This window comes from Anomalospiza imberbis, unplaced genomic scaffold (assembly GCF_031753505.1).
Source record: "Anomalospiza imberbis isolate Cuckoo-Finch-1a 21T00152 unplaced genomic scaffold, ASM3175350v1 scaffold_51, whole genome shotgun sequence".
Taxonomy (NCBI): domain Eukaryota; kingdom Metazoa; phylum Chordata; class Aves; order Passeriformes; family Viduidae; genus Anomalospiza; species Anomalospiza imberbis.
This window is the reverse complement of record NW_027100119.1, coordinates 481,946-503,651: the sequence shown is the minus strand read 5'-3', so window position 1 is coordinate 503,651 and position 21,706 is coordinate 481,946. Positions and strand designations below refer to the sequence as shown.

Here is a 21,706-nt window from a genome sequence, read left to right as displayed (position 1 = left end):
CAGCCCCAGGGCTCTCCCTATTGCAGCCGGGATGGGATTAATGCTGGAGCCTGGTTGATTTGGGAGGGGGTGTGAGGGGGGCCAGCTCCAGCCCTGCCGACAGCCTTCAGCACCCACTGTGGCCTGGGCTGGGGCTGGAGCTGGGGCAGCTAGCCTGACAAAAACCCCAGTGGGGGTAGCAGAGAGGGGGGTCTGACCCCCTGCCCTGGATGGTTTGGTGTGCCGGCGAGAAGGGCTTGGACTGCTCTGCTCCCATTGTTTGCCTTGGCTTGTTAACATTTTTGGGGGGCTGTGCAGGCGGGGAGTAGAGCAGGCTTTCTCCATCACTGGATGAGTTTTTCTTTTGTGTGTCATGGTTGGGCCTTCCCAGGGTTTCTGCTGTCCTCTTCCAGCACCAGTGGCTTCTTTTCCAGCCCCGAGTTTGTACACAAGCCCTGGTGCTGGCGAGAGGGCAGTGGTCCCCCCGTGTGCCACTGGGGCAGCCCCCACATGCCATGGGGTGCTGGGGCCAGGCTCTGGGAGCAGCAGCATCCCCCTGCTGAACTCTGTCTGTGTTCCACAGGAACCCTGTCCTACAGCCCACCAGAGTGGATCCAGCACCAATGCTACCACGGCGAGGCAGCGACGATCTGGTCCCTGGGCCTCCTGCTGTGCCACCTGGTCATGGGGAAGCACCCGTTCAGGAGGGGCCAGGAGATCATCTGGGGGCGGATCTTGTTCCCTCGACGCCTCTCTCAAGGTGGATCCTCATCTCTGGGCACGGGGGCAATACCAGTGCTGGGAGACAGCAGCAGCTCGTGGGCATCCTGCTCTGGCAGCTGCTGAGGAGGTGGCACGTGTCCTGCTCTCCTCCAAACAGAGAATCCATGGGGAGGTTTAGGCCCAGCTCTGGGCACACCCAGCATGGCCTGGGCATGGGAACAGGGGGGCAACTTCTCTAACTGACTGGTGATTCCTGGTTTCTCTCCCCAGAGTGCCAGGATGTCATTAGGAGGTGTTTGTCCATGCAGCCCTTGGACAGGCCCTCATTAGAAGAGCTTTTCAATGATCCTTGGGTGCAGGGTGTTCCTCTGCCCTAGAGGATGGCAGAGATCCACGTGCACAGTTGGATCCAGGGGCCTGGCAGGTAACAGCTGCACACATCTCTTGGCAATCAGTGGCAAAGCCAACCAGACTGGTTTTGTCCTGCCTGTAGCTCTAAGCAGGGGTCAGCAGAAGGGAACACGCAGCTCTTGGGCTGGAGCTGAGCTGGACACCTGGTGTGGCAAGCACTGGTGGCCACCATCCAAGCTGGTTATGCTTGTCTGGTTCCCTGACAGCTGAGGCCCTGGGCGGAACCCTGACAGCCTGGTCTGGCCCCAGGGAAGGAGAAGGAGCCCCTGGAGGAGCTGTACCAGGTGGGGCTGCTGCTGCTGGGGACAGCGAGGATGACATCAAGGATGACAACCTCTTCCTCCACCTGGTCACCAGCAAGCTGAAGATAATGGAGTTTGATTCTGGCACCTTCTCCAAAGCCAGGCTCCACAGGGAATTTGCAGATGAGTCCAGACACAGGGGGATGCTCCCAGATTTGGGCATTGCACAGCCTGGCCAGGAACCAAAGGTTCCCCCTTTGCTGGGGCAGATGCAGCTGATCCTTCAGTCGGCTGCCAGGCTGCTTTGGGCAGGGCTGGGGGGTGGGCTGGGGTGGTGATGAAATGGGAGTGGGCTCCTGGCCCTACCAACAGCCCCAGCACCCACCGTGCCCCGGGCTGGGGCTGGGGCTGGGGCAGCCAGCCTGACACAAACAAAGCCCCATGGTGGGAGCAGAGGTGGGACTCCAGAACCTGTGCAGGGGCTGCTTTGCTTTGCAGGCAAGGAAGGGCTTGGGCTGCTCCACTGCCCCTGTTTGCTTTGGGGTCACCGTTATTTTGGGGGGCAGTGCAGGGGGGAAGGGAGATAGCCTGGGCTTCCCTCACCTGTGGGTGGGTTTTTCCCTGGCATGCAGGGGCTGGGCCTTCCTTAAGCCCCTGACAGAGATAAGAGTTTTCACCTTTTTTCTTGTTCCCCTTTTTGTCTGTAATCTCTTTTCAATAATTTGTTGTGTGTTTTCCTGGAGGAAGCGTTCCAGGTGGGGTCCAGTCTGGATGGGGAAGTGCTTGGGAGCAGCTGTGGCATGGATGGGCCGTGCCCTTGGAGAAGGCCGAGGACATCTTTTGGGACCAGCTTTTCTTCCAGCGGGGGATGGCGTGAGGTGGGTCCTGTCTGCTTGGCATGGTGGGATCAGAGCTTTGGGGAGATGGCAGCGAGCACAGGAGCATCCTGCTCTGGGCAGCTGCTGAGGGCTGGATGTGCCGTGGCCGGCTGCAGGCTGGGCACATGTCCTGCCCTCCTGCTCTGCTCCCACAGGCAGCAGGGATGGGCAGCTCTGGGCACAGCTCTGGGCACGGCCAGCATGGCCTGGGCACCGCGGACGGCTGGGACAAGGGGACAGGAGCCTTCAGCTGACGGGCGCTTTCTGGTTTCTCTCCTTGCAGCCGGGCTCTGCAGGTGCTGAGGCTGCTCTGGGCTCTGCCAGGGCTCTGCTGGAGCTCAGCACCAGGCCGCAATCAGCCAAAGAAGAAATGGGGTGACCTGCAGCACAGACCTGCTGGAGTATTTCAGCAACACAGCTCAAGGTTGCAGAGTGTACACCTCCCAGGGAAAACATGCCACCACCCAAAAAATAAACTTGTTCAATAGCTTCTGAAATGAAATCAATCTGGGATGACCCCAAATGACATTTTGCAGCTTGCTCAAGCTGTATCTCAGCCCTTCTCTGAACAGTTCTCTCTCCCACCTGCCTTGTACTTCCCAACTGCTCCCTCTTTTCCCCCAGTGAGTTCCCAGCCCATGGCAGTCCCCATCACACTGTTGCCTTCCTTGGTGCCCCTCACCACGAGGAAGGCCGAGCCCCAGGCTTAGGGACTCATCCTGTCACTGGCTGAGGAGCAGCAATGTCTCAGAGGTGCAGTGGGATTTTAGTGTCATTCAGAGCTGCTCTCCAGCCCTCAGCTCTCCTCACTGCTGAGTTCCCACTCCCTTTTCCTCGTCCTTGCAGCAGGATGAGCTCTGTGAATCCCCTTGAGCCTCCCCACTCTTCCCAGCCCACGCACCCCCCTCAGTTATGCTGAAGCTGCAGCTTCTCTGTCTCCTGTGGCACACCAGTCCAGTCCCCTGTGCGGGGAGCCCCAGCCCCAGAGCACAGCACTCAGCAGTGCACTCCGGGCTGGAGCAGCTGCCCTGCAGCCATGGCTTGGCTCTTTGTGGCAAGGGAATGCTCCCTGTTTGCAGCTGTCCCTGCAGGATGGCCCCAGGGCAGAGCCCGGCCGGGCTCCCACTGCAGTCCCTGGAGCTTGGGGCAGAGAGTGGTCCCAGAGCTGAGGTTCATGGGGAGCACCCGGAGCTGTGGCTTGCAGTCAGTGTTGGCAAATGTTGTGTTCTCATCTCCTGCAGCCTGTGGGGAAATCAACCTGTGCTGCCAGGCCTGTGTGTGCCAGGGGCTCTTGGATGTCTCTGTACCCATGGACAGAAGGCTCTGTGTGTGCCAGGGGCTCTTGGATGTCTCTGTACCCATGGACAGAAGGCTCTGTGTGTGTCAGGGGCTCTTGGATGTCTCTGTACCCATGGACAGAAGGCTCTGTGTGTGCCAGGGGCTCTTGGATGTCTCTGTACCCATGGACAGAAGGCCCTGTCTGTGCCAGGGTTTCCATAATGTCTCTGTACCCATGGGTATGGAATAGCATGGACACTGAATGTGTCAGTCCTGTTGCTTGCACGCTCCTTCCTTTGTACACAAGACACATCCATGCACACCCCCATGTACAGATACATTAAAACGTCAGGGAGGGAGAGTGATTTCCCACAGAGCTCTAACTTGGGCATAACTCACCTTTTAGCCGGTGGCCAGGAGATTTTTTTTCCCATCTCTGTGTGAGAAGGTGTCCAGGAGCTGAAGGAGCAGCATTTAGAAGCAATTTCAGGATTTCTAGGCAGGAAGTGGAGCTGACAACCATCCACGTAACTCGCCGTATTCATCAGGATGTGCTGCTGGTTCTTTGGGAATATGGCCCAATGGAGACACGAGGCTTGGAAAAATCCCAGCGCTCTGTGGATTTGTGCAAAGGGGGAGCAGCAGAAACACTTTGTGTCTGCTCTGGGGACACAAGGCCCAAGGAGCTGCGGTGGCAGAGGGTGACCTGGGCTGGTGGCAGGTGAAGTCCTGGTTCATGACATCCCAGAGTGGCACAGGACAAAGCTCCAAGCACTCCCAACCCCACTGATGAAGTCTTTGTGATGCTGCACATCCTATAGGAAAAGCTGCTGTCACACAATGCACTGGGATTTGTAAGTTTCATTTTCAATACTTTAGGTCCAAGTTTCAAACTGCAATATTTTTGTTCTCAAGACACAGTTGTGCACAATCCATCTCTCATCCTCCTATTGCTTCAACTCCAATTTAAAAAAAAATCTTAATATAGGGAACAAAACCCAAAGTCTTTAAAAAAAAGATGCTGAGGTCAGTCCATAAGATGGATCCAGGCCATCAGAACATGCACAAAGTAAATGAGTTCTCCTTTTAAATAGATCAGTTACCTCTTAATCCAAATTACAAAAGATTTTCACTACACATTTGTTTCTTTTTTTTCTCTTTCATATTTTTCTCTTTTTTTTTCTTTTTTCTTTTTCTTTTTAAGCAGATAACACATCCTGAAAAAGAAATGTTCAGCAAAATGAGATACATTTCTGATAAACAATGAAAATATTTACTCCTCTGTTTACTTTTCTCTGGATACCCTGAGGTAAAAAATCTAGCAGATATGAGAAGAGGTGTCAGGTGTTTGCTTTGGACTAAGCTGGAGTTCAGCACTGCTGACATCCTGGTCCAGCCAAGAGTTGCAGAATTCTTTTGCACATCTCGAACCATGTGTGTGCAGGCACAGCACCTGCAGAGCTGACACACCCGTGCACGTGAATAACTCTGTTACTCCCTCACAGAATTTGGGCTCTGCCCCAGAACAAGGTGCTCCAGCCCTTGGCTCCTGGTTCCCGTGGGGAGCAGCTCCCTTCCCTCTGGCTGAGCTGCTCAGGCAGAGCCCGGCAGCTCCTGGCCCTGCAGGGCTGAGGCTTTTCCCCGTTGCTGGGCACAGACGGATGGAGCAGCACCGCTGAACACGGGCACACACAGGGACCAGCAGCAGCTGCCTTTGGCCACCTGAGGCTCCAAGGCCCAAACTCTGAGCAGACAGGGCTGGAAGAGACTCGCAGGCTCCCTGCTGGCTGTGCTGCCCCACTTGTGCCCACCTGGGAGCCCCCAGGGCCAGCAGGGACTTGAGATGGCAGCCCTGGGCTCCTGGAGCTTGTGCAAGGAACGGAGCTGGGGACTCCCTGTCCATGGGGAGCTTCCAGATGGAAAAGGCAGCTCCAAGGGCAGAGAAAGGAGGGTCTCCGCCACGGGATCTGTGCCAGTCCCACAGTCCTGGGCAGCAGCCACCGAGCCCTGGGGGAGCAGAGGGCACAGCAAGAGGGACAAAAGCAGGCAAGGTCAGAGACTGGAGAGAGCCAGACCCGGCAGCAGGAACAGCTGCTCCATTGCACTCTTGGAGAAAGCTCTTGGCTGCTTCAAAGCGCTGAAAGGCGTGCAGGGCAGAGAGGAGGCCACACCAAACACTGCTCCTGTTTGCACAGCCTCCCCTCTCCGTGTCCCAGAAGGAATTGGACGGACTGTGTTCTTCTCTCCGAGTCGTCCGGTTCAGCACCAGCAGCTGAGCACCAGGAGCTGAAGGAGCTGAAGCCTCAGGCCTCAAGAGCTGGGCCTGAGGAGACTTTGTGAGCAAATGAATGCTGCTAACATGGACCTGGCTGAATGCAGCAGATAGACTCATGGAATTGTTATGTATATTTTAGATAATTCGTGCTTGTGAGAAATAGATGTATGAAATATGTTATATTGGTAAGAAATATTCTGTAAGTTTTTTTAAGCACCCCACCTAGGACGGGAAGGTTGCTTCACAGTATTTCAAACCAGCAGCTGGCAGCAGGGAGAAAAGGACCTAATTTGCAAACGAATGGACGTGGCCGGCTCGGAGATGGGTGCTTTTCAGCACTGGTGGGTTCCTTTGTCTCCCTGGTGCTACACTGCAGCTCCTGGAATGTAGATGTTACCAAAAAGGATTCTCTGTGAGGAAAGATCTAATACTCAGATCCTTTGGCATTCATCATTTTTCAAGTATCTTATGTTACATTTTACATATTTGTCGTGGTTTGACATGGAAGTGAATTTTTTCAGGAAGTTGGGTCAAACCAATCAGTGGTCAGGTTTGGATATTGGCACACTATTTTGAATACTTCTGATGAAAAGCACCTACTTGGCTGCAGGCTCTTTACTGCCAAGCTCTCAGCAGGGTGGCTGGCTGGAGGTTTGCTTTGTCCCTCATCAGCTTCAAGGAGAAACCACCACAGTGACTGCTCAATGTCCCAGTGCAGAATTTTTAAAACACCGGGCTTCTGTTCCCCTCCTATTCTCCAGCATTAGCCAAGGTATTTCAGAATGTTTGTACCGATTTGATGAATCCCTCTGGACATTTAGAAAGGAAAACATTACTGAACTGCTTTGCTGGCTGCTTTTGTTTTATTGGTAGTTGCACATTTGAGCTGGTAAAACGGTTTGCTGTTGCTATTCCAAAATTTGTTCACTAACCTACCATGCTATTCTATATGCTAAACTTTTTGTTTCTCTCTTCATTCTCTTTCCCTCATGCATCTCCATTCTTGTCTTTTTCTCATTTTATGGGCTAATTCCCTTTCTCTAATTCCCTTTTTCTGCGTCAAATCCCATATATAACAAAGTGTCTGAGATTTTACTCTGCAAGTTGTTGTATGTAATAAACTTCTGTATATCTTATCCAGCTGAACACAATGGCACCACTTACACGCCCTAAGTGACATGTACATGTTTGGAACGCCCAACGAGAAACACGCTATAAGTAGTTGAGAGTGAGATAACCAGAACCATCAGGGAGATACATCTGAATACCGAACTCCAGGAGCAGGATCGATCGGACGGGTTCTGTTCAACTTGCCACAGTGAAGGAACTCCACATGAATAGGTGCAGCCCAGAAAAGAAGAAAGAGACTTTGCCTCAGGCAAGAAAAACCATCTATAAATCACTTGGACAGAACAGTCGGGGTGAACATAGGGGACCCTATGCTGCAGTGGTCAAACCTGTGTCTCACCAGCGCCAATCCCGGGCTCGGCACTGACCTTTTTTTGATAGTGGCTTTTCGTTGTTATTCTCTAAATTTATATTTGGACAATTTATTAATTTTCTTTAATTAATGTGAAAAATGCATATTTTATGATTGGCTTTTCGCAAATATTAAATTGAATACTATATGTATTATGTTATATTGATTAGAAGTGCTGTATTAACATTTTAATAGTATGGTAAATGTAGTTTTGTAGTTGAAATAGAGCCTATGTATGTGGGTTTTTTTTTTTTTTTTTACTAGCTCAAGCAAGAGATGAGATAATGAAGAAACTCTTCACACAGAGATGACAATGATGGGGGCCCATAAAGAATTACTGCCTCCTTATCGGAAAAGACAAACATTCTTCCACCTTCTCTCCGTCTTTATGGAACCACCAGGATTAAGGGGAAGAAGTTGACAAAAACCAGAAAAGTTCTTAATTTGCAAGGAATTTATGCATCATGTATGAGATGTATGAATATGCAACAGGCTACTGCTTTTAAAGGTTATTCCTTTGTTCACAAGGCATGCTTATTGGGCTTAGGTGCCCGAGAGCATCCGGACGTCCGTAATTCTTTGCTTTTTATTGTCTTGTAATTGTCCTAACTCTAAATTTTCATTACTCTAATTGTATTACTATTTTATAACCATTTTATTATTATTAAACTTAAAATTTTAAAAACCAAGTGACTGGCGTTTATAAAAATTAATAAATTGGAGCATTCATTTATAACAATCTTGAATCCATCTATAACATACTAAAAATCCTAAAGCCTTAATTTCTTACCCATGTGACATACTAAACTCCTCTCTACAATCTCTACAATCTATTTCACACTTTTGTGTTTCTAGTTTACCTTGAGGCTTTGGAAGTTTTCTCCAAGAATGAGGGTCAAAGTCAGTGCTCCCCTGGGGGTCAGGACACCCCAGAGCAGACAGAGAAATACTCCTGGTGTCCTGGGTTTCCACAGCATCCCTTCCTCCTTTATTCATTATACACAATTCACAAAGTTCTATTGTGACATTTGGGTCTTGGCCAGTCCTTTTCTGTAGGGTATTCAGTGTCACAGTGAGCAGCCAAAGGTGACATATTAGCATTGTCAGCCTTATTTCACATTATCAATTTTTAATTCTATCTGAAAAAAATGTATAATCATGTTCTATTTTTATATAACTGTCATTAATGATGATAATAATAATATTATATTTCACTTGCACAAACGAACCTGAGCTCAAGTTTTAACCTTCCTCTGTCCCTCCATGTGGGAGCATTCCAAAAGCAATTCTTCCTTCTGTTGGTGCTGTTTCCAGTGTGCCATTTACAAACTTCACCCACATATTCCCAAACCCACATTTCTTTTCCTTCTTCCACATGCAAGTTTTGGATGCATTTGAAGACATCCAGGGGTTCAGCCTCTTTTAACAGAGTGCCCCACTGCTCACAGGGTGCTCTGACCTCAGCCCACTCCAGAGCCAGGGAACTCCAGGGAAGGGCTTCCCATCTGGGAATTTCTGATGGGACTGATTCCTCACATTTACATTTAAAAAGTGACATTTTGTTGTGATCTGGCCAGACTGTGCCAGTTTTGTTTCCCCAGTGGGCAGGGTCAGCACCAAAGACACAGACACCAACTGAAGGACTCAGTGTCATTGACTGTAGCTCAAAGCAGCAAAGAATCACAAAAGGAGCAGCTCGGCAATGCACCCAGCCATCAGCACCAAAGATTGCAGCAGTGATTAAGAAAGATCCAGCCCCAGTTACCCTCAGGCTTTACCATGCCCCAGATCCACACAGCAGCTGGGGAAGCTGTCACAGCCAAGGGCTGCAGAGCCACTCCTGGACACTGGGAATTCCTGCAGGTGCCTCCAGCCACAGGTGGGGCTCCAGCCTCGCTGGGAGAGGGCCCAGCTCTGACAGTGCTGAATGAACAAACTGACAGCGCTGCTGGTGCGGGAACATCTGGTTTCATCCTCCTCCTGGGTTCCTCCCAAAGCCTGGCCAGGGCCCAAGAGGAACCAAGGGAGGCGACTTTGACCATTCAGCCCCAGACAAGGCCAGATGTCAGATTTCATGGCCTTGCCTGGCTTCTAAACACAGAAAGGTCAATCCATGTTTCACTAATGAGTGGATACATCTATCACAGCGCTAATGACCATGCATATTTCATTAGTGAGCAGATACAAAGATAACCTTTGGTTGGAAGGTTCATCCCGAGGCCACCTTTGGCTCAGGGCCTCACTCAGGGCTGTTGTCCAGGCCTTGGCACTTCAGGGAAGTGGTTTAGTGCTGGGCTCGACACTGCTGGGTGACCGGCTGGACTGGATGAGCTCAGAGGTCTTTTCCAACAGAAAGGATTCTGTGTTTCCATGATTCCATCTGCTGCATTCAGCCAGGTCCATGTTAGCAGCATTCATTTGCTCACAAAGTCTCCTCAGGCCCAGCTCTTGAGGCCTGAGGCTTCAGCTCCTTCAGCTCCTGGTGCTCAGCTGCTCGTGCTGAACCAGACGACTCGGGGAGAAGAACACAGTCCATCCAATTCCTTCTGGGACACGGAGAGGGGAGGCTGTGGAAACAGGAGCAGTGTTTGGTGTGGCCTCCTCTCTGCCCAGCACGCCTTTCAGCGCTTTGAACCAGCCAAGAGCTTTCTCCAAGAGTGCAATGGAGCAGCTGTTCCTGCTGCCGGGTCTGGCTCTCTCCAGTCTCTGACCTTGCCTGCTTTTGTCCCTCTTGCTGTGCCCTCTGCTCCCCCAGGGCTCGGTGGCTGCTGCCCAGGACTGTGGGACTGGCACAGATCCAGGGGTCGAGACCCTCCTTTCTCTGCCCTTGGAGCTGCCTTTTCCATCTGGAAGCTCCCCATGGACAGGGAGTCCCCAGCTCCGTTCCTTGCACAAGCTCCAGGAGCCCAGGGCTGCCATCTCAAGTCCCTGCTGGCCCTGGGGGCTCCCAGGTGCCTCAGGCTGCTGTGACACCGCTGCACACGGGAGGGAAGAGTGGCAGGGGCTGTGCTGAAAGTCAGCTCCATGTGCTGCTGCTGCTGGGGGTCATTTGTCCAGCCCTGGCCCAGAGTCAGGGATCAGATCCAGGCCCTGCTGCTGCTCCCTCGGGATCAGCCCCAGTTTGGGTGTTGCTGTCAGGGCCAGCAGAAGCGGTGGCTGGAGCAGCGGGTGCTGACAGTGCCCCGAGCCCTGGGGCTGGAGGGGTCCCTGGGCTGGGGCTGGGAGGGAGCTGCTCCAGCCCGGAGTGCACTGCTGAGTGCTGTGCTCTGGGGCTGGGGCTCCCCGCACAGGGGACTGGACTGGTGTGCCACAGGAGACAGAGAAGCTGCAGCTTCAGCCTAACTGAGGGGGGTGCGTGGGCTGGGAAGAGTGGGGAAGCTCAAGGGGATTCACAGAGCTCATCCTGCTGCAAGGACGAGGAAAAGGGAGTGGGAACTCAGCAGTGAGGAGAGCTGAGGGCTGGAGAGCAGCTCTGAATGACACTAAAATCCCACTGCACCTCTGAGACATTGCTGCTCCTCAGCCAGTGACAGGATGAGTCCCTAAGCCTGGGGCTCGGCCTTCCTCGTGGTGAGGGGCACCAAGGAAGGCAACAGTGTGATGGGGACTGCCATGGGCTGGGAACTCACTGGGGGAAAAGAGGGAGCAGTTGGGAAGTACAAGGCAGGTGGGAGAGAGAACTGTTCAGAGAAGGGCTGAGATACAGCTTGAGCAAGCTGCAAAATGTCATTTGGGGTCATCCCAGATTGATTTCATTTCAGAAGCTATTGAACAAGTTTATTTTTTGGGTGGTGGCATGTTTTCCCTGGGAGGTGTACACTCTGCAACCTTGAGCTGTGTTGCTGAAATGCTCCAGCAGGTCTGTGCTGCAGGTCACCCCATTTCTTCTTTGGCTGATTGCGGCCCGGTGCTGAGCTCCAGCAGAGCCCTGGCAGAGCCCAGAGCAGCCTCAGCACCCGCAGAGCCCGGCTGCAAGGAGAGAAACCAGAAAGCGCCCGTCAGCTGAAGGCTCCTGTCCCCTTGTCCCAGCCGCCCGCAGTGCCCAGGCCATGCTGGCCGTGCCCAGAGCTGTGCCCAGAGCTGCCCATCCCTGCTGCCTTTGGGAGCAGAGCAGGAGGGCAGGACATGTGCCCAGCCTGCAGCCAGCCACGGCACATCCAGCCCTCAGCAGCTGCCCAGAGCAGGATGCTCCTGTGCTCGCTGCCATCTCCCCAAAGCTCTGATCCCACCATGCCAAGCAGACGGGACCCACCTGACGCCATCCCCCGCTGGAAGAAAAGCTGGTCCTAAACGATGTCCTCTGTGGATATTCTCAGTTCAGTCAGAGAGAAAAAGAGAATGTTTTCTAACCAGGCGAGAGCCTGGGAGACAGTTGGGAGAGAATGTAAATAATTCTCTAATCTATCTTGTTGTTCACATGGTTGATAGATATGTTCTGCCACAGTGCGTCATTCACTGCACACCAATGGTGTGAGATGTTTTTACTCTAGGACCAATGAAATTAGTCCGCACGATGTTCTCTATAAGTAGAGTGGTGCATTTGAAATAAATCAGAGTTCATTCTCTTTGCCTTTGATTTGGAGTCATTTTCGTTCCTGTCCTGCTCTACGGCGACACTGCACTACCAAGATTGTGGCCCCCAAATCCATCAATATTTATGTCTCCAGCTGCTTGCACCAATGGCAGGGAACGTCCTCAACAGTGCTGGGGCACCAAGTTACCTTCCACAGGTCATCTGACAGGGACTTTTTCTCCCTGTGCTTCCTGTCTTTCTCCTTATCTTCTACTTGGAATTTTGACAGGATTTATTCTTATTTTCTCTTGATCAGTGCTAAATGCATGTTTCTCTTCCAAGTTTCAGTTTGTTTAGTGATCCTGTCAAGCCTTTTCTCAGAAGCTTTTTTAATGAAATTGAGAGTCAATTTCAGCAATTTTGGTGATTCCCTGTGTGCTTTACACAAATCTCCTGTTAATTAGGGCACCACTTAGGAAGGTACAAAGAGAAAAAGGATGTTTCTGTATGTCAGTTCAGTAGTGGAATATTCATGGATAGAGTGATTAGCTGAATTTTACATGTACTCCTAACCTGAAAGTGCAACAGCTAACTTGGGGAGCAATTAGAGCCAGATCTCTTCTTCTACCAGCCGGAATTCAAATGTAAAGGAAATACAGCAGGGTGAGAATGTTAGTGCTCAGCTCCTCAAGTGCCTTGTTAAGGTGTTGTTAGAGTAATGGAGATAAACATCTGGGTTCCCATTCCTAATTGTCAGTTTCATTGACTCTGAAAACAGCAGAGATGTGCACATCACACTTATCAATCCATTTGGGGATGTTTTAGGTTTGTAATGTAATAGCTTTTTAGATCTCTAGACAATGCTTCCAGGAGTCTAAATGACTGAACGACTTTCTCCTTTTCTCCTCAGTCTTTGCATTCCTGTGCACCAGAGATCTTCAGTGAATGAGTTCCACTCTACTCCAGGCTGAATCTCTCAGCTGTGTTTACAGTGGTTGTCTGTGGGTCTCTTCTGCACAGCGCAATTTTACAATCTTCATTCCTTTTAATCTCTGTTTTCCCGCTCTCTGTGTTATCACACTTGTTCAGCAAGTTTTCTTTCTAAGAATACTAATCACAATATCCCAAAGGAATAAAAAATGGTTGGGTATTTGTTCTCCAAGTATTTACAAAGGAACGATTTAAAAAACCTGTATAAATGCTGGATGTAAATTGCAAATAAAAATAAACTTGAGAGTTCTCCCAAAAACCTTAAGAAAAATACCCCATGTATTCAATAAAAACCAGATAATTCATCTGCAGAATACGAAAAGGGGCATGTTCTAGAAGAGAAAATTTGGACACCAGTGCTGCACAGAATTAGATGCTTTCAAGCTTTTTGCTCTTCAGGGGCAGTGTCATTCTCTGAACTGCAATGCTCTGCGCATGTTCTGCTCACCATGGCAGCTTTCTGCTCTCCCCTGGTACAGATCATCCTCCCAGCAAAGGGTGAGTGCAGCCACCACAACTCCCAGCACCTTCCCACCCAGCAGGAACCTGAAGGAGAGAGATGGCTTTCACCAACTGCTGCGTGTTCTAATACTGCCACCTCTCAGCTGCTGAAAGCCTGAATTTCTGTGCCTTTTTCTCCTTCCCCAAATGTTACATTTTGCACCCCAAACCTGAAAACCATTCCTCTCATCAAAGAGGAATGTCTACCTCACCTGTATTTCTATGCCACCACTTGGCTCAGCCTCCTTTCCTTAGACCTACAACTTTTTTTCCCAGTGTGTGAAATGCCTGCTCTTTAGAAAGGCATATTCCAGAATTTAGCAGAACAGCAGGGGTGATGCATGGATTGAGAGCAGCCCTGTGGGGAAGGACTGGGAGATCCTTGAGAAGGAAACATTGGCTATGAGCTGTGTTCTTGTAGCCCTGAAAGCCCTCTGTGGCTGTGTCTAAAGAGGGATGTCCAACAGGTCAAGGGAGGGAGTTCTGCCCCTCTGCTCGAGGGAAAGCCAGGAACAGGATGCCCATGGCTGTTGTGGATGTGCCCTCATTGGGAGTGTTGAGGGTCAGGTTGGATGAGGGTCTGAGGAGCGAGGTCTAGTGAAGAGTGGCCCCGAGCATAGCGGGGGTCTTGGACTAGATGATCTCTAAAGGTCCCTTCCATCCCCACCCTTTCTGTCATTTCATCATTTCAGGGCCCACGGGACAGGAGAGAAAAAGAAATTAAATGGGATCATGGCAGCAAGTTAATGGGGGGATATTCTGGGCCACAGATGTGCAAGGAAGTCAACATCAAATCAGCACCTTGGCCAAGAGTCCTCTTGAAGCATGAAATGCACCTCCTGGGGTGCATTAGTTACCCCAGGAAAAAGGGAATATTTTGGTACTCTGAAATTCCAGCGTCTGCCTGCACATTTAGACCGTTAAAAGTCCAATTCCAAATGAAATGGAATATAACTGCATATTTTAGGAGGCAGTTTCTCAAGCAAGGAGATACACCCTCCCCATAACAAGACAAAGAAGTCCTGATGAACAAACTTCCGTCTTTTTCCTTGTGTATTGTTAAGCACCAAAGTATGGCAATGGACATCCTCCATTTGCACAGGTTTGAAGAGAGATCTCTGCACCCTGAGGCAGAGCCACATGGTGGTTGCACACAGCATCCTTGCCTCACACCAGCCAAGCCTCAAACCAGGAGAAGTTAGTTCCAAGTGAAGAAAGAACTGCTTGGGCTGATGACTCTCAGGGATGACAATAGCCAGAGGCAGGAAGGGATGATGGCACAGCATGGCCCACGCGGTGATGGGTCCTGGGCTCTCCAGAGTCACGACAGGGTTCCTCTGGCCCTTGTACCCCACTCTGCTGGGACAGCAACTCCAGGTCCTTCCTGAGGCTCTGGAAAGGAGCACAAAGGCACTGAACTCCAGAAACACAGAAACTTGGTAAGTGGAGAGGGACCCGGCACTGTGGGCAAGTGCCAGCGGGAGTGGATGGGGCTGGAGCAAAACATTCCTTCCTGCTTCTCCCTGAAGCAGGGACACAACCCTGTCCCACGGGGTGGGGGACACTCTCACCCCGGGCTGGCCACCAGCACCCAGGTTCTCCAAATCCCGACACTGCCACAGAAAGGCAGTGACAGGAGGAGACATCATCCAGCCACAGGCCGTTCATGCTGGCAGCTCCCACCACTCCGCTCCTCACAGAAAACCTTGGCAAGGTGTCAGGAGCAGGGATGAGACACGGCCATGGACACATGACACAGGTGGCCAAGGCAGAGCAATATGGAAGTGCAGAAGTTTTCTTCTTTCTCCTATCAACATGCATTGGCATGGACATGGCCTCCTGATGGAGGGTGACCCGCGGAGCCAGACTCTAAAACTCAGAGACAGAGTGAGTTTTAAAGAAGGTATGTTTATTCGGCCGGACGCATGTGGGACATTTCCCAAATACATGCGTGCCCCTTGCTTACACATGTGTTCTTTTATCCCCTGGAGTGTTACATATGCATTAAGTTTCCCCATGGGTCATTTCCTGGCTCCCCTCCCTCTCCGCTCTCTATGCTAATCAGCTTGTCGGTCCTCTGCGCCTGCGCAGCTGTCTCTGGTGGTCGTCCCAGGCTTCGGGGGTCGTAAGAGGGATGAAGTAAGAATGGTCTTCTTCAGGCTGACTTTTCGACCCAACTGCTTTGCACATGCCCATTGATTCCTTGGCCACGGTCCAAGCCAGGGGCCAGGATCCATCTGTTTCCAGAACATAAGGGGCCCCATTTTCAGTTGTCTTTACACCCTGTATCCTCTTTTCCATATACATTCCTTCTCCTTATCAGGTCTCTCCTTGCTGCTCTGCACGTAGTCTCTTCCTTTCCCATAGGCCAGGATACGGTATATTCTCATGTAACATAAGGATGTGGCCCTAAGCAATATCCATTATTTTATATGCCTATTACTATTCAATACCTTCTAATTTCTATGATTAATATCTTCTAGTTCTAACCCCATGTTTCAGGGTGACATCACCGAGCGCAGGATTGTGACATGTCCCCCCTCGCTGCTTAAATACAGACGTGGGCAGAGCCGGTGCCAGCCTGGCTCTGGCCTGAACTCCTACCGAGCCTGACTGCAAGGTGTGGAGGGTCAAGCCAGGTTTCTCTGGTGCTGAGTGGTGCCTGTTCTTGGCAGGTCCCAGTGCCAGTCCCAGAGCAACCAGCAGGGTTTCCCCAGCCCTGCCTGGCTGGGGCAGAGCGTACCTGCAGCACTGACAGGAAACGTCCCCTGGTCAGACGTGGGCAGGTGACAGGGCTTTAGGGAGGTGGGAGGGTGTCCTTCTCCTTCCTCCCCTCTCCTGCAGGGTGTGACACCGGCAACAGAGAGCAGCTCCTGATCCTCAGCCCTCCCCAACGTGCTGCAGCAGCCAAATATGGCCACAGAGACAGATGGCAACTGTGCCATCTGCCAGGACACCTGGGATGATGTGGCTTCTACTCTGCCCTGTGGCCACCAGTTCTGCCGGGGCTGCATCCTGCGGTGGGCACAGACAAATCCATCATGCCCACTGTGCAGAGGAGCAATAGAGACTGTCAGGTTTTCTGATGATGCCGGTGACTCTCTAGAGATTGTCATCACAGCCCCTGAGCAGCTGCCAGCAGCCACGAGCTCATCAGAGCGAGCTCCCGGCGGCCAGGACGAGATCAGCCCCCATGGCCCTGTGCCGGCCCATCCCTCTTCTCCTCAGGAGACACCAGCCAGAGCTGTCGGCGGTGTCCTGCCCAAGGTCTGGACAGGACTTTTCCGTCGATGACGGGAACTTCTGGACCCTGTGCGGACTTGGCTGAACCAGAGGATGGAGGCCATCCAAAGGAAGCAGTGGTGGATGGCAAGGAGCACAGAGTGCCATCCTGTATGTTCTCTGTGTGTGTGGGCCAGACCAGGAGGACATGATCCAGAGTCTGCAGGGCTTCCTGGAGGAACACACAGTGCCACTGGTCCAGGGCACCATCGACATCACTGTGAGACACTGCAGCTCAGGGGCCCAGAGTCTGCTGCACTCCCACGCTGCCGCAGATGAGGATGACAGCCCAGCAGCCAGCAGCTGCTCCAGCAGCTCCAGTTCCATCTTCTCCAGCTCCCCCAGCCTCTCCAGACCCAACAGCCACAGTTCCCCCAGCTTCTCCAGCCCAAACAACCCCAACTCCTCCAGCCCTAAAAGCCCCAGACCCAGCTCTTGGACTCTACCCAGCAGCCCTCAAGTCCCCACAGAGGAAGAAGAGGAAGCTGCCACAACGGAGGCCACCCCCAGCAGGGGTCAAAGCCATCCCCCAGTTGTGCTGGTGTCCCCAGAGCAGGACCAGCCCCAGGATGAGGCAGGTCCCTCTGATCCATCTGTCCAGAGCACCAGCCTCAGACCCTCTGGTCCCACCCAAGGCAGGCACTGCTTGCCTGGGTGGCCCCAGCGGTCCCTAAAGAGAAAGGCCTCCAACTCTCCCCACCCCTGCAAGAGGCCCCCCTGCCAGTAGAACTAGCAAGGCTCTTCAACTCCTTCTTTTTAGAAAAATAAATTGTTGTTATTTCTTCCAAACAGTCTCTGGGCTCTGCTTCCTCAGCCTTCCCCTTGTGCCCCACCATGGGTGGCACCCATGTCCTGTGGGGCACCAGCCTTGCGCCCAGGGCCATATGGGCAGCTTAATTGTCTACAAGGCCATTCTTGCCTAAGAAGAAGTTTCCTGGACTTTCATTCGTCTCAATGTCAATTCCACTCTTGGAGTTTTTCCCAGCTTTGTCCTTCCCAAGGCCGTTTGTGCTAAAATATCTCAATACTCCATCCTGGATCTAATGAACATCTGCGAACAGCTGTTTTGTGATGCTAATTACATATCACTTTCCCCTATTACTTTTTAACAAATATTTTCTAAAATATCGATATAGTTACAATTATTGGCACAAATCATATTCATTTATCACATCTCTATCTGGCTTTGTTTGAAGGTGTAGGCTCAAAGCAAACTCCCCTAGTTCCTCCCTGAGCCCTGGCCAAGAGGAGGATGAAACCAGATCTCCCCGCACTAGAAGTTATGGTAGCTTGTTTATTCAACAGTATAAAATCTGGGCCCTCTCACTTGGTGCAAAGTTGGCGGCCTCGCCTGAGGGTGGGCAAACCACATAGGAATTCCCAGTGACTGGAAGTGCTTCTCCAATCCCTTGGTGTGACAGGGCATCCCCAGCTGACGTGTGTGTCAGGACAATGGTCAAGTGTGAGGGTAACTGGTGATGTATCTTTCTGAATCCCTACAGGCAATCTTTTCTAGTAATGATCAGGTGCATTGCTTAGCTTATCCTTTTGTACTTCTGTGCTGCTTTGCCCTACAGTCAATGACACTTCTTCCTTAAGCTGGGGTGGGTGTCTTTGGTGCTGACCCTGCCAGCAAGCCATTCCCTTCAGAATTGGACTCGGTGGATCCCTTCCAACACAGAACATTCTGTGATTCTGTGATCACTTCTACAAAGTTTGCTCAGAATGAGTTTCAGCTCAAACACTTGGAATTCTTTGCTGAAATTAGAGTTGGTAGATGGAACTCTTGTTGGTAAACAATGGAGGGAGAGAACAGCTTCATGTGGTTTTTGGGGCATTGCCCCAATTTTGTGGGTTCCTCCCTCCATTTTGGGATTTCACACCTCTGTTTTGGGGATCTCCACCCAGCGATTTTGGCTTCCACTCCTTCCACTTTGGGGTCCCCCTTTAATTTTGTGCACCCCATCCCCATGTTCCACACATGCCCAGCGGCCCCAGTGTGCACTGAACGGCCAGCAAGGGACTGGGGAATGCTGGGACCCACAGTGATGTCAGTCATCCCTCCTGGTTACACACAGGACTCCTCGGCCCTTTTTGGGGTGCCCTGGAGTGCCAAGGCCACGGGGAGGAAATGTCTTTGCTGCCATGCTGGGCAGGATCTTGCTTGGCCATTATGGCCTCATGTCCCCTGTCTCTCATTGTCCTCTGACAGCCCCTGTGTCCCTGCACCCCTCTCAAGAGCAGGACTTTGATGCCAACACCCCAAGGCTCCAAATCCACGCGTTGGCTCTGTCCCTATGGTATCCCCACACGTACTTGATGGACGAGAACACCCCTTAATTAATCTCATAATTGATACCTGGGCAACAAGATAATGACCCATCACCCTCACTGGTTTGCCCCCTCTTCCCTTCCTTCTTTTGGATGCCGAGGCAATGAGATTGTGCTTGAGCTATGCTGAAAGCTGTAGCTGTGCAGAAAGAAGTAGTTACTTTGTACCAGGGGATGGGAATGAAGCACTTTCTAGAAATCAGCAAATTTAGCAGAACAAGCTAACTGCAAAAGGCTAATTAACCACTGGCTATTTGAGCAGACAATCTTGTAGAGCATGTGCAGAAACAGAGGTAAAAAAGTTGAAGACACAGGAAGCCTTGTGAGCCTTCATCCAAAACGACCACCAGAGGCTGACAACTGTCACCATTAAGTCCTGAGTGACACAAGCTCACCAGAGACTGAATTGCAGAAGAAGAAAGTTGAATACAAGTGCTCTCTCTGTTATAGACAGGTTTGACACATTCTACTTGATTGGCTAATTAACAAAAACATCTTTCTCACAAACAGTCCTTGAGAAGAACAGAAAAACAGAATAGACAATTGCACCTGCAAGTTGTTTATACTAACAAAGTTACCATCATTTGTACAACTCCCTAAAAGGTCTCACAAGCTGCTGGGAGAAACGAATGTCGTTTCTCTCTCTCTGACCAGGCTGTCACCCACAGATGACCACCTCGTGAAGAAACTGTACATGTGCTACCAGGGCTTACATAATCATGTCATTAGAAAATATGTTGCAATATGAAGGTTAGGAAAGTACCATGTGTACATTAAGTTGAAAAAGTTTAAAAGCTTGTACTGTGCAAGGAATGGACAAGTGAGTTTGTGGTGGAGCTATTGCCCTCACTCTGCTGTCAACTAAACCAAATACCTGCTCTACAGGCCCTACACTATGGAGTACTGTTTTCTGGCCTACTTTTTGGGGCATCATAATCACAGTATGTCTCTATTCTCTTCTTAGAACCTTATAAGAGTAAAGTGAGTAAGACAGCAAGTTGTGTATTGACAAGGCCGAAGCAGGGTAAGTCAGGCCAGAAGAAACATTTCCAAGTGCCCTCCTGGGAAAGGAAAAGTTGGGAAACAGTTCTGGGGAAGGGCGTCCCTCCCAGAGCCCTCAGCGCTGCCACCACGCACAGGATGGCGGCCGGGGCTGAGGCAGCCACGCACAGGATGGCGGCCGGGGCTGAGGCAGCCTCTGAGCGAGCTCTGCGGCCCTGGTGGCCCAGCCCCGGCCCCCGAGCAGCACAGAGCTGGCAGAGTCCCCCCTTTCCGCCGTCAGTCGAAATGGACATTAACAGAGAGCCGGGGCACGGACACAATGTGGCACCTTTGGTCTGTGCACACAAACATACACCAGCCAGGCTGTAATGTCCGGGGGCAGTGTTTTGATGTCAAGGCAGTTCAAGTAGGTGAAAGTAGGAAGAAACTCCAGGGTTTGAATGTTTTAAAATAAAATATTTTATTTGCCAAAAAAAGGACCAAAAGCAGAAAGCAGCATCGCAGCCTGTCTCTTCCATGCAGGAGTCATAGCCACTGTGAGGTGATGAAGATGGAGATGAGATCTATGAGATCTACTTGGAGCTGTGCAGTGGGTGCTCGCCTGGAATGTGTACCCCTCAGGGTACCTATTTATTTAGAGCACTATGAAGACTGCCTAGGAAGGGGAAAACAACCCAAAGTGCAGCAGGAAGTCCGTTGGGGTTTTAGTGAGATTCTTCAAGTTGAGCACAGACTTTCTGTTCAGCAGATGCACAGGCAGGGGCTTCTTGGGCCACTACTTTGGCAGCCATAATTTTGAGTAGGGGATTGCAGGAAAAAAAGAAGAGAAGCCCATCAACTACTGAAGAGAAACAGCCACTGACAGGAACCGGTGGGTGAAGAAATGTAAGGGGAAAAAAGGCAGAAAACAGGAGATGACAAGTTGTCTTGGTTTAGGGTAAATTTGGAAGAGAACTTTTGAAGGGGTTTTTTTAGAAAGCAGATTTAATTAGTGGCAGTTTTTGTTAAAGGTTTTAGGACAGATTTTGGCTCCCGGCTGTAGAGTAGAGTACGTTTTTCACATTTGGTCTTGTTTTGATTGGGTTGAGGGTTATTGTCTGTTTAGCTGCAGGCGTAGATTCACTGTTTGGTTTAGCTAGAACCTGAGTAGCTGGGGTGTTGGCTGCAGCCTGAGTTACTGGGGCAGCTTTTGATTTGTCTCCCTGCCCCCTGCTTCTATCTGCTGTTCTACAGTATTCAGCAGTGTGCGATAAGCAAAGGCTAGGGCCTGGCTTTTTGCAAGGATCTTTTTCTCTGTAAAGTCATCACGGTAGCTCTCTTCTAGATATTTCCCCACCTCATCTGGGTTCTGAATTTGTTCACATGAAGATTCCTAGGCTGGGGGATCAGAAAATTCTTTCAGGGTTTGACTCATTCTCTCTTATTTTCTACGCTACTCAGAATTCTCCCCGTTTGGGTCGACTTCTGGGTTAGGGGTCTCATCAGCTCCTCTGGACAACTCAGCCCTCAGTCTAGAGTAGCTGTAGACTGTATAGAGGAAGCTTACTAGATTAAATGTGAGGAAAGTGGTCTCTTTAACATTCGGGGAAGCCAAACATTTTCAAAAAGGGACGCAACAGATTCAAAGGAGAAGAAGGAAAGGAAAGGCTGGAAAGCTTCATCCCTTGTTTTTCCTCTAATAAACTGGGTGTAGTTTCTAATAAACCCCCAAAATATGCTATTGCAACTGGGGCGTAGGGTAGGATGAAGAAACTATAAACCAAATACATCTTGAACAGCCCTCAGTCCTTTTGTAAACTCCCTATAAATTATTATTACTGA

The 21,706-nt window shown here is 50.8% G+C and overlaps 2 protein-coding genes across 2 annotated transcripts in view; both read left to right on the top strand.

Annotated features, from left to right (window-relative positions):
- LOC137467049 (serine/threonine-protein kinase pim-1-like) overlaps nt 1-1,669 on the top strand; it is a 135,748-nt gene extending 134,079 nt beyond the window's left edge. The window contains exon 6 of the mRNA XM_068178607.1: nt 1,320-1,669. The gene's annotated coding sequence lies outside the window, so the exon portion shown is untranslated. The remainder of the gene's footprint in view (nt 1-1,319) is intronic.
- Nucleotides 1-21,706, top strand: part of LOC137467048 (serine/threonine-protein kinase pim-1-like) — a gene marked incomplete at its 5' end in the record, with an annotated part of 261,655 nt that overhangs the window by 1,287 nt on the left and 238,662 nt on the right. The gene's annotated exons all lie outside the window — the stretch shown is intronic.